The sequence below is a fragment of the Poecilia reticulata genome, chromosome 14, assembly GCF_904066995.2.
Source record: "Poecilia reticulata chromosome 14, P_reticulata-male-v2, whole genome shotgun sequence".
NCBI lineage: Eukaryota > Metazoa > Chordata > Actinopteri > Cyprinodontiformes > Poeciliidae > Poecilia > Poecilia reticulata.
The window spans coordinates 6,899,756-6,911,214 of NC_088843.1; the positions used below are offsets into that span (position 1 = coordinate 6,899,756).

General features: G+C 39.3%; 1 protein-coding gene and 1 long non-coding RNA gene across 7 annotated transcripts in view; both read right to left on the minus strand.

The window, feature by feature from the left end:
- Nucleotides 1–11,459, minus strand: part of arfip2b (ADP-ribosylation factor interacting protein 2b) — a 54,895-nt gene that overhangs the window by 23,660 nt on the left and 19,776 nt on the right. The gene's annotated exons all lie outside the window — the stretch shown is intronic.
- LOC145554926 (uncharacterized) lies at nt 1,135–8,639 on the minus strand. Its single transcript, XR_014090982.1, has 2 exons — nt 5,896–8,639; nt 1,135–5,469 (listed from the first exon to the last, which is right to left on the minus strand). It is a non-coding gene; the product is annotated as an uncharacterized LOC145554926 (long non-coding RNA).

Genomic DNA, 11,459 nt, shown 5'->3' on the forward strand with positions numbered 1-11,459 from the left:
ACTTAAAAATAAAATAAACCTTCTCCTACGCCTACACATGAATTGTGTCATGCAGACTTTTAAAGAAAAAAAAAGATTAGATATATTTTTTAATGTTCCAGAAGTTCCTGACTCTATGGAGAACGTAGGTGAAGAATAACAGCTGCAGCTGTTTGCAACATATGCAACGCTTAGGCTGCTGGTCAAATGCGGGATTTTAAAAGATTTTGATCAGCTCGACGAAGAGGAAATGGTTCTCATCACCGAAATCAAAAACAAGGTGATAGAAGGGACCACAATCCCTAAAAAATTTTCTGCAACATTAAGAAGGCAGAAACGTATGAGCAGGAATGTTCTTGTTAAAGATTATGAGAACAGCCTTCTCAGACAACTGTCTTGGGCAGAAATTGCAAGATATCTCATTGCATTAACTGTCGTAGTTATTGTAGGATTGATAATAATGTTATTATAACACTGGTTAGTTTGAGTTCAACTAACTAATAAGTTAGTTGAAGTCAAACAATTTGAGGAAACTGATTGATTTAAACTGTTAAAGTTCATTTTAAGTCAAATATTTTCATTGTTTATCATTTAAAATGTCTCTCGCCACGTGCAACTCCAGAGTGGAAGTCCAGCCCCTCTCAAATTGACTGGTTCCAGAACCGGCACCTCATACTGGCACTTCCGCTGACACATGCCATTATTGGTCACAAGTGCCACTGTTTTCGGGGTTAGCTGTGAATGTTGTCACTGACTTCGACTGACTTCGGCATCTCATACTGGCACTTCCACTGACACCGGCCATTATTGGTCACAAGTGCAACTGTTTTCAGGCCTAGCTGCCAGTGTTGCCACCGACTTCGGCACAGCTCGTCTTAAAACCCATCTATTTTACTTGGCTTTCATCTCCAGTGGGATCTAGTTTTAAATTGTGTTTGTTTTAAATTGTAAGAGTTTTTATTTTTTGTTATGTTGTGTTTTAATGTACAGCACTTTGTATCAGCTGTGGTTGTTTTAAAGTGCTTTATAAATAAAGTTGCTATGGTATATGAATAACTTGTTCAAACAAATAGAAATAAAATATATCTTAATTGGAACATAATTCTCATACATATTTAAATATACAGCCGGAGTATAGCGAGTCGTAACACTATCTCTGGCAAGAGCTTGTTTATTCCGATTACAAAAAACAAACTGATAAATAAAATACAATTACAATACAATTCAAATTCAATCGACATCCAGAGTTTCCACAAAGAAATAAAATAAAACAAAACACAATTCACAAATAAAACAGCAAAAAAAATGAAGAAAATCTAATCCTAAATTAACATAACCAACGTAACGGACACCAACGTCCGTCAGTTATAACGGTTCTGCTAAGCATTAAAGTCGGGCGTTATAGCCGTTACAGAGGTTATAAAAAAGATAAAGCCCACCACAAATAAGTACATCTTCAAGAGAAACTAAAACACCACAACATTGACCAATCATCATATACCCACAGGACATCTCAAAGGGCTGATAAAAAGTGGCAGTTTATACTGCCTGTGGATCACATAGGAAGCGAGTCGTAATACTGAATCTCTGGCAAGAGCTCGTTTATTCTGAGCCGCGCATGCCCAGAGCCAGGAGACTCGTTCTCCCTGTTAGACCCACAGCGGCACGAGAGCGCCCCCACTGGCAAGAAGACACATGCACATGACAAATACGTCTATGAACAATAATAAGAAAAATAATACTAAAAAAGAAAACAAAAGACAATACCAATTCTGTTTGAAAAAATAGGTGTGTATTCATCTTTTTTTTTTTTTTACTGTTTCAATACACACTACAAAGTCAAAACAGAAAGTATGAACACCTCAAAAACTTTGACAATGTGTGAATCCTAAGCACACATTAAGAACAAGATTTTTACATATTTTTGGAAATAAAAATTACTTTGGGTTATACTTAGGCTGCACATGCTTTTTTAAATGAAAATTGTGCTGTTTACATATTATTTTAATTGGAAGATATGTTTCAACATTTTTAAAAGTTTGTCACAAAGTATATGCATAGTAATTGATTTGTCAATATTTATTATGTAAATACTTTAAACAGCAATAACATATCATTTAAGTTTTCAATAGCCAAGAACTAAAATATTTGTGTATTATAAAATCCCTCTCTGAAATCATTTGAAGTCTTCTGTAAAATTAATGTTTAGTCAACATGTGAATTTACTACATCAGGATCAAATAACATATTATTCCTCCATGAGAAATTATAATATTTTGTTACGTTTCATTTTTTTCTCCAAACTTTATGAATTTCTACAATATACGTTTTACACAACTACTACATATTTCCATCTTGGCCAAAGCCCTATCTGGCAACCCAACGGGGTTCAACAGATTCCATTGTAATAGTGACACTTAAGCCGCTTTCGCACTGCACGGAACAGTACAGAACGGAACGGAACGGTTCCAGCCCTGTTGTGTTCGCGTTACACTGAGGGCGCCATCCAAGCGGTGCCGGAAGCCATTATTTTTGAAACTAAACAATGGTTTCGATGTAGCGGGTACTCGTTCATCAGCGAGTAAGCGGAGGAAAAAAATACCTCATTAGACCAGGTGATTGCACTATATTGAGACGAATCCACTGCTAATTAAAACTAATAATAACATATTGAAAAGAGCACTCTTTACTAAAATAAAATACAGTTTAGTGAGAGCTAGCTGTCAACGGAAGATCAACGTCTGACTCCAAGCGGCCAATCAGCTGCTGGTTCTAAGCAGAACCGCTTGGCCGTCACGATTGGAACCACAGCTCTTGTGGTTCCATGGGGCCGGGTGGAACCGGTCGCAAGTTGTAATGTAAACACGCTCGGAACCGTTCCGTGCAGTGTGAAAGCGCCTTTAGTGGTAGATTCAGTTACTTTGGCCATCTTCCTTCAATTAAATTAAGTCAAAAATATTCAAGGTGTTAAACGGATAATTAACCAATACAATTACCATTGAAATAAAAAATTATAAACAGGCAATACAAGTAACACGTTTTCCAAAAAGTGGCATTGCCATCCCCCAAAACATCGGCACCAGTTGTGACAGCTCTGAAACATTCTGGACACCTAACGGCAACTCTAGTGGAAGCCAGACTCAGCTGTTGCAAAGGTGCCGAAACCAATGGCACCCCAGATACCTGTTGTATATTCGACTAATTCAAAGACGAAAGGAGTCGGCTGGATTATTCAGATGAACTTTAGTGAATAAATAAGATGTACGAATCATACATAATGATATATGAAAAGTGTTGGAATTCAGCTAACATGAGTTTCTGCGAAAAAAACCCTACAATATTCTTTCTCCTTTGTCTGTCTTCAAGTTCTTCTTCTACTAGTTATAAAGCGAAATGGGATATGTAGTCCATTTGCAGAAGCCAGTGGCAACCATGGTGGCAATGTCTATGGTGGCAACCATAGACATACTATAAGAATAGACGCCTCATGGACCGCTCTCGCCTATTGTCACTGACGAGATTTAGGGCGGCCATCTTGGAACGGTCCACTGCTCTACTCAGGGTTATGCGTTTAGCAGGCACAATGACGAATCAGCGTATTTAATCGATCATAACACGTTTTTTTTTGTTACTGTAAACTATATTCAAACATCTATCAAAGCTGCATTTAAAAACAATTGTATTTTTTACATATGTTTTTAATACATAGTTCAGCATATTTAAATATGCTTAGTGGCTATAAAAATAGAATAGGAATGGAATATTCTGATATTGATGTATGATGAGCATATGTATGTATATACATTAGGGATGTGTAATAATATCGATTTTGCGATATACATCAATATTTTCTTTCCTAGAAAAAAATCAATATTCATCTGCAAGATGTCATCAGGCTTAGAGCGATTCCTTCAGATGTTAAGTGTCAAGGTTAAAAAGTATCAAACTATTCAGAGCAGGGTACTTGGTGCACTTTATTTACTTTACAAATGCATGCCAACTGTCAATCAAGCAATACATACCAAAAAAACCCAAACCCTGGGGAGTGAAAGTGTGGGTCAGGGCAGGGTCCTCAGGTTATATTTACAGATTTGAAGTGTACCAGGGCTCAGCAATTAGGGGTCAGAGCAGCGGTTTGGGAATGGCTGGAGATGTAGTGATGCGCCTTTGTGATGACATAAAGCACAAAAACCACAAGGTGCTTTTTGACAACTTCTTCTGCAGCATTCCACTCCTTGAGGCCTTGAAAGACTTAGGCATCTATGGCACAGGGACATGCAGAGCAAACTAAGTGAAAGGAGCGAGTCAGAAACTTAAGAGTGAAAAACAACTGAGAAAAGAAGGCAGAGGAGCCTGCTCTGTTGTCACCACAAACAGTAACATCACTGTCACACGTTGGCTTGACAGCTCAGTCATCCACATGGCATCAACCTGTGCTGGACAGTCCCCTGAAGATAAAGATGGCTGAAGAAAGAACAAACAAAAGGTTATAAAAAGGGTCTTTTTGTTGTACTGGGCACAACTTGGTATATTCCTTTATCTTAAGTGCACTTTGCAACAAGGAAAGTTTTTTTAAGCATTTGTGATTTACTTGTGGGAATGTCAAAATAATGGATTGTTCCTTGTTGGCAGAATGCAAAAATAAATACATTCTGAATAAAGTGTACAGTCTGTTTACGATTTTCTGTTGCACTGTAAATAAAATGATTGCCAATAATAGAGAAAAACACTGAAATATATTTGTCAAGAGTAATGACAGCATTTGAATTCTTATCAAATTGAAAAACTGTAAACAATAGTATATTGTTAGGAAAACTATCACAAATGGTTATCTGTTAGTAATAACATGATTAAAACTTTGCTTGTACATGTAACACACTCCTGTCCATATACACTCCTGATCAAAATTTTAAGACCAGTCAAAAAAATTGCAAGAATTTGCATTTTGCACTATTGGATCTTAAGAAAGTTCTAAGCAGAGCTTTACAATGTTAAAGGAAAAAATCAGTGCAAGAGACAAAAACTTTTGAGCAGGGAATTTTCTGAAAACTGCATTTACACTCAGACATGATTTTTTCAGTTGATCAAAAGTCTAAGACCATGGACCTTACCACAGGGTCTGCCTTTACCGGCTCACAAACTCATGCTAATGTACATTGTGGACTACCAAACCGACAGAAAGTTTTTGCGTCAGGACTCAAAAAAAATGGTTTTCCGTCAGTGGGGTATCTGTACAGGCGATGTCAGGTATCCTGATCGTGTTTGTGGAACTAAAATTCACAGATTTCCAAAATCTGAAAATCTGGGGGCTGAGTGAGCATCGCTCCTTCACCCTAACGTTCCTTCCCTCGGTCGGGGGGAGAGGGGGGCGCCGATCTATGTTTTTGCATCCACCTGAATAATGTGTAGTTGCGCCACTGCTGGGAACACTGGCCACAGGCTTCAGTCTACTGGTCACACTGGGAGAAGTCCAATTACCTCTGAGACGTCCTGGTTCACAGGATAAAGCCAAGGATAAAATAGAAATTATCCAAAAGTGTAATAGAAAATACATATATGTTTCTTTCACATTCAGAAAAAGACATTTTCAGCATGTTGGGCTCTGACTTGTAGCATCTTTATAGCTAATTACCGACATGGTGAAGCTGAGCTGGAAACAGACTGAAGAACAGCGGCTCCAGCTCTGATCCTGACTGATCTTTCCTCACTAAATCCTCTGGTTTTTAATGAACTTCTCCTCTAACAGCGGTTTTTCATCAGCTCTCTCTCATTAGAAAACAGTATGTAAACGTTAGCTGCTACGCTAACAATCAGCGGTTACTTCGGGCCAATTTAGCTACATAGGAAATATTTTCCGGTTGTTTAGAAGCGAATTTCTCGCTGCAAAGTAAAGTAATTCTGATCTTTCATCCTTACCTGGGGAAGGTAATGAGAATGAATCCAGTTTGTTCGGTAAAACGGTTAAAACAAGTCCACACAGCACAGGACTTAAGGAGCTCCGATCGCTCTGCTGCCACATAGAAGATGGCGGACGCTTTTACGTACTACTCAGCGCTCCATGACGGGTCTACGTATTAATGTCTATGTGTTTGAAGTCATCAACAAGAATGATGGAGCTACTCATTACTGAGTCCTTTTTTTGACACTTTGATTTCTGTTTTGGGGGGGGGGGGGGTTCGTTTTTTTTTTTTTTAGCCATGGTCTTAAACTTTTGATCAGCTGAAAAAATCATGTTTCAGTGTAAATGGGAAATATGGAAGTGAGGACGGCAGGGTTTCATACATCAAAACCATAATTGCAGGTCACAAATTTGCCTTTATTTCAATCTATGCCCCATCTCTATATGAGCCGGATTTCTTTTCTAAGCTGATTTCAATTCTGACACAAATACATGACTATTCGTTTATCATTGGTGCGGATATGAATGCCTGTGTCAATTTAGCACTGGACAAATCGACGTGTCTTTCTACCTCCACACAAATGCGATCATCGAAAGAGTTGCAGGATTTCCTTTCAGCTTTCAGTCTGGTGGACTTGTATCGTGTAGTTAATCCTACCTGCAAACGATACACTTTTTATTCAGCCAGACATCAATCTTTCTCCAGGTTAGATTACCTATTAGTATCTACTAACTCATTCTCTGAAATTCATAATGTAGTAATCCTACCGTGTCCGTTATCAGACCACAGCATTGTATCAGCTCGCCTTACGCTTAGGAACACCCCTTCCAAAGCTTCGCGTTGGCGATTCAATATTTCACTTCTTAGAAATGAAGATTTCTGTAATTTCTTTCGTAACTCGCTAAAAACCTTTATAGAGATCAATGCTGGCTCAGTAGAGGATCCGAGATTTCTGTGGGATGCGATTAAAGGATCAATTAGAAACACATCAATCTCCTTCTCATCTCATCTTAAGAAAAACCGTCTGCAAAAAATTGGTGAGCTGGAGGAAACTCTTAATCAACTTGAATTAGAAAGACAGAATAAGCAGAATGATGAACTACTGGGGAAAATATCAGTGACTGCAACAGAATTAAAGTCATTGTTAAGGCAAAGAGCTGAATTCCTGATTCATAAAACCAGAAGGAATTACTATTTTAACAGCTCGAGACCAAGCCATTTACTAGCCTTAAGATTGAAACAGAATGAGAAATACTCCAATATTATGGCTATTCAATCGCCGACTGGCATCCTAACTGAGCCCTGCGAAATTAACTCAGCATTCAAAAATTATTACTCTTCCCTTTACTCCTCTGAAGTAGCTCCGAATGCTGGAAAATGCAAGCAGTTTTTTAGGAATCTCCAGCTCCCCATCCTTACTGATGAGGATTCAGATAAACTTAGTGCCCCCATTACATCACAAGAGTTGAGAAAAACTCTGACCTCTATGAAGAAAGGTAAATCCCCAGGTTGGGACGGAATCCCACCAGAGTTGTACCTTGCCTTTTGGGATATACTCGGCCCACCATTGTTGGACATGATTAATAAGGCAATTGATAAAGGTTCATTCAATCCAAGTACCAACACAGCAATAATTACATTGCTTCTCAAACCTAATAAAGACCCAACACAATGCAGTAACTACAGACCCTTGTCTCTCTTAAATGGTGATGTCAAACTCTATGCGAAAGTACTTGCAATGCGACTTGAAAGCCATTTATCCAGACTGATACACAATGATCAGACCGGATTTATAAAAGGCAGATTTGCATCTGACAATTTACGGCGCTTGCTACACATTATTCACGAAACAAAGACAAATGATTCCCCATGCTCGGTCCTGTCTCTTGATGCCGAAAAGGCGTTTGACAGACTGGAGTGGTCTTATCTCTGGGCCACCTTGGACAACTTTAAACTAGGTCCACAATTCATTAAATTGATAAAAGTTCTTTATGCCAACCCTTCTGCGATGGTGTATACTGGTAATACTTGTTCCTCTCTATTCCCAAGGGGCACACGTCAGGGCTGCCCCCTCTCCCTGTTGCTTTTTGCCCTCTCACTTGAACCGCTGGCCCAGAAAATTAGACAACACCCCTCTGTTCTGCCCATCTCAGTCAAAGGAACCGAGCACCACATATCGTTATATGCGGATGATATTTTACTTTATATTGGTGACACAGGGTCCTCTTTAGCACATCTTCTATCCATCTTTGATCTGTTCGGTTCAATATCTGGTTATAAAATTAATTGGAGCAAGTCGTCATTGTTGCATCTAAATTCGATTACACCAACCTCCCCCTTGCCATCTACCATTCCAGTGGTGAGCCATTTTAAATATCTTGGGATTGACATCTCTCCCTCTATATTTCGTATAGCCTCAGACAACTTCCAGAGGGTATTTAACCTTATTGAGAAGGATTTACAGTGCTGGTCAAAACTCCCAAATTCTCTCCAAGCCCGCGTATCGATAATCAAAATGGATATCCTCCCGCGTGTTAATTTTTACTCCTCAATGATTCCCCTTCCACCAACAAGAGGTTACTGGGACAAGCTTCATTCTCTCATATCTAAATTTATTTACAATGGGAAGAAACCCCGTTTGAAATTGAGAACACTTCAACGAGAAAAAACACTTGGGGGCTTGGGTCTACCGAATTTTAAGATGTATTTTTGGTCCTTTATGCTCCGACCTTTGCATGTATGGTTGAACCCTGAGGTTTCGGTTTCGTGAAATCAATTGAAAATATTTCAAACCATACAGACTGGAAGACTTGATATATTCTAAGATACCTCCTAATGAGGCTAAATCACAATTGGGACCCATAATTTCCTCACTTCTGAGAACCTGTCATTCAGTGATAAATCTTACAAACACCAACCTGAAATGGCATAAACACTCTCCTATATTTAATAACTTTTCCATCCTTATCGGAAACAAACCATTTTCATTCCCTAGGTGGAGGGATAAGGGTATCAATGTCCTACAAGATCTTATGAATAATGATGGCCTACGTTCTTTTAGTGACCTACAATCTGCGTATAATTTGCCAGGTTCTACTTTTTTCTTTTATTTACAGCTCAGATCGGCCATGAAAGCATATGGGGTTCCTTGGGGTGGACCTCTCCCAATTCATCCCCTACAAGAACTTCTTGCCTCACGGGGTCAGACGCGTGGCATTGTTTCTAAATTATATAAATTTATTTCAGATCCTCATGCCAGACTCCCTGTTGAAAATGTTTGGGAGAGGGATCTTTCTTTTATGGGAGATATAGGAATCTGCTGGGATACAATATGGAAGAATCTCCACAACACATCCAAAAACCCTGATCATCAGCTTATTCATTTCAAATTTATCCATAGGATGTACTTGACACCCAGGAAACGTCACGCTATGAAAATTATTACATCTCCCATGTGTGACCTGTGTACACTTAAGACTCCAGGTTCTTTTATGCACATGTATTGGGATTGTCCCAGTGTGGCTGCTTTCTGGAGGCAAGTTTCCACTACGCTGAGTGAGTTGCTTGAATCTGACATTTGTTTATCACCATCTTTGTTCTTACTTAATGACGATTCCACTTTAGAACTTTCCTCTCAACAAAAGCGCATGCTATGGGCAGGCCTCACTGCGGCTAAGAGGATGTTGGCTCTACGATGGCAACCACCACACTTATTGCCTTGGCAACAATGGGCCAACTCCTTTCTAGATATCGTTATGATGGAGAGGTCAGAGCAACCAAGAAAGCACAGAAAGAAATAAAGGGTATCAGACAAATGGATTTGGGAACGGCACGTAAAAAAATTATTGAAATAAGATCTACACGTACATTCTCATCGAATGAAGGAATTGAAACACATTTACAAGCTAATACAGAAGAAACAAAGGGAGAAACACAAAACACAAGTGGAGAACAAGAAACGATTTCTAATAAACCAGACCAGAAGGTGACAACTGGGATAGTTCAAATTCTCCCAGAACCAAATATAAACCAACACAACCTGGAAATGATGTCATACATCACTCACCCAATTCCAGGGAAATCTGATTTGGAGGTGAACATGAGAGTTCACAGAAAGACCAAACTCTAACGCCTTTGTCTTTGGAGGAGGTTTTGAAGACTTCTTTGAAGCCGAGAAAAAAGAGAAGTGGAGCCTTAACAACGATCCATAACCATCAAGGAGATAAAATTAAAAATTGGCATCTGACACACGGAAACCCATAATAATTATGGGGACTCAACATCAGGAGATTGCCTGTTCCCAATAATCCAATATTCAATTAGATTGTTACCCTGGCTCAATTCTGCTGCTCACACTACTTAAAAGACTAAACTTGCAATGATTTAAAATTATACTGTCTTTGGATTAAATAACAGGAACCAACTAAATTTTCAAAAGCTACGCAGCACCTTCACCACCCTTGTAACACAGCACAGGACTTTCCCATTCGCAGACATCTACATTCCCCTCATCAACTTTCGGAGAGTCTAAATTTTATTCAAAACAAAATCTGAGGAAGATCAATGAATAATCAAAGAATTTTAAGGAACACAAACCATATCATCCGGCCCTACCACCAACCATTTCCACCAACACGGACAATCCATTGGAACCGCCCACGCCCAGTGCATCCTGGATCATTGGTGCAGGGCTTTAAACTGGTGGCCCGCATGCATCAGTCCAGCCGGATTGCATGCGGGCCTTCCCAAACTTGAGGTCAATCAGGTGTACTCAACATTAAATGGGATTTTTGATTTGTCTCCCCATTCTGCTTGAAAGAGAATATATGAAATTACTTTCAAAGGACTCACCTCTCCCGACCACCACCAGAACACCAATTGAAGAACAATCAACATGCAGATTCACAATACCATCGACGATTAAAATTGCCTACTTTTACCGCAATGACACGGACATCAAAATTCCCCCATTTTCCCCCGTCAAATGGGACCACCTCCACATCAGACACATCCAGCTATACTGGAATTAATAGAACAGGACAAATTACATCAAAAAATCCCAGTGGTGGAGGAGAAAATACCTCACATTGGAGGAAACAGAAGCATTGGGAGCTGCAGAACTTGAACTCTATTGTAATCAACCTGCAGACAAGGGTTCCATGTTGTTATCATGGACAACATTGATTACGTTTGGAGGCCGCAGGCAATGAGATGAAGAGTCTACAACCTCTACAACCCAATCTACCCGGAAAACAGATTAAATTGAACAGCTTCTTAAAACTTTAAGGAGCAAAATATCTGAACCAAACAATTACTTTTGTTGGGCGTGAACCCACCAAGACCGAGATATTTCTATTTACTCCCGAAGGCTCACAAGGAACCTGCAGAATGGGCCAAACATTTAAGTTCCAAAGGGAGGCCCATTATTTCGGACTGCAGCAGTGAATCATATGGGTCGCCCACTCTTGGATTATTATTTAAACCCCTTATCACAAAAACACACAGCTACATTAGGACACAACTGACTTCCTACAGAAAATGAGAGAGCACCAAATTACAAGACCCTTCCTCTTCACAATG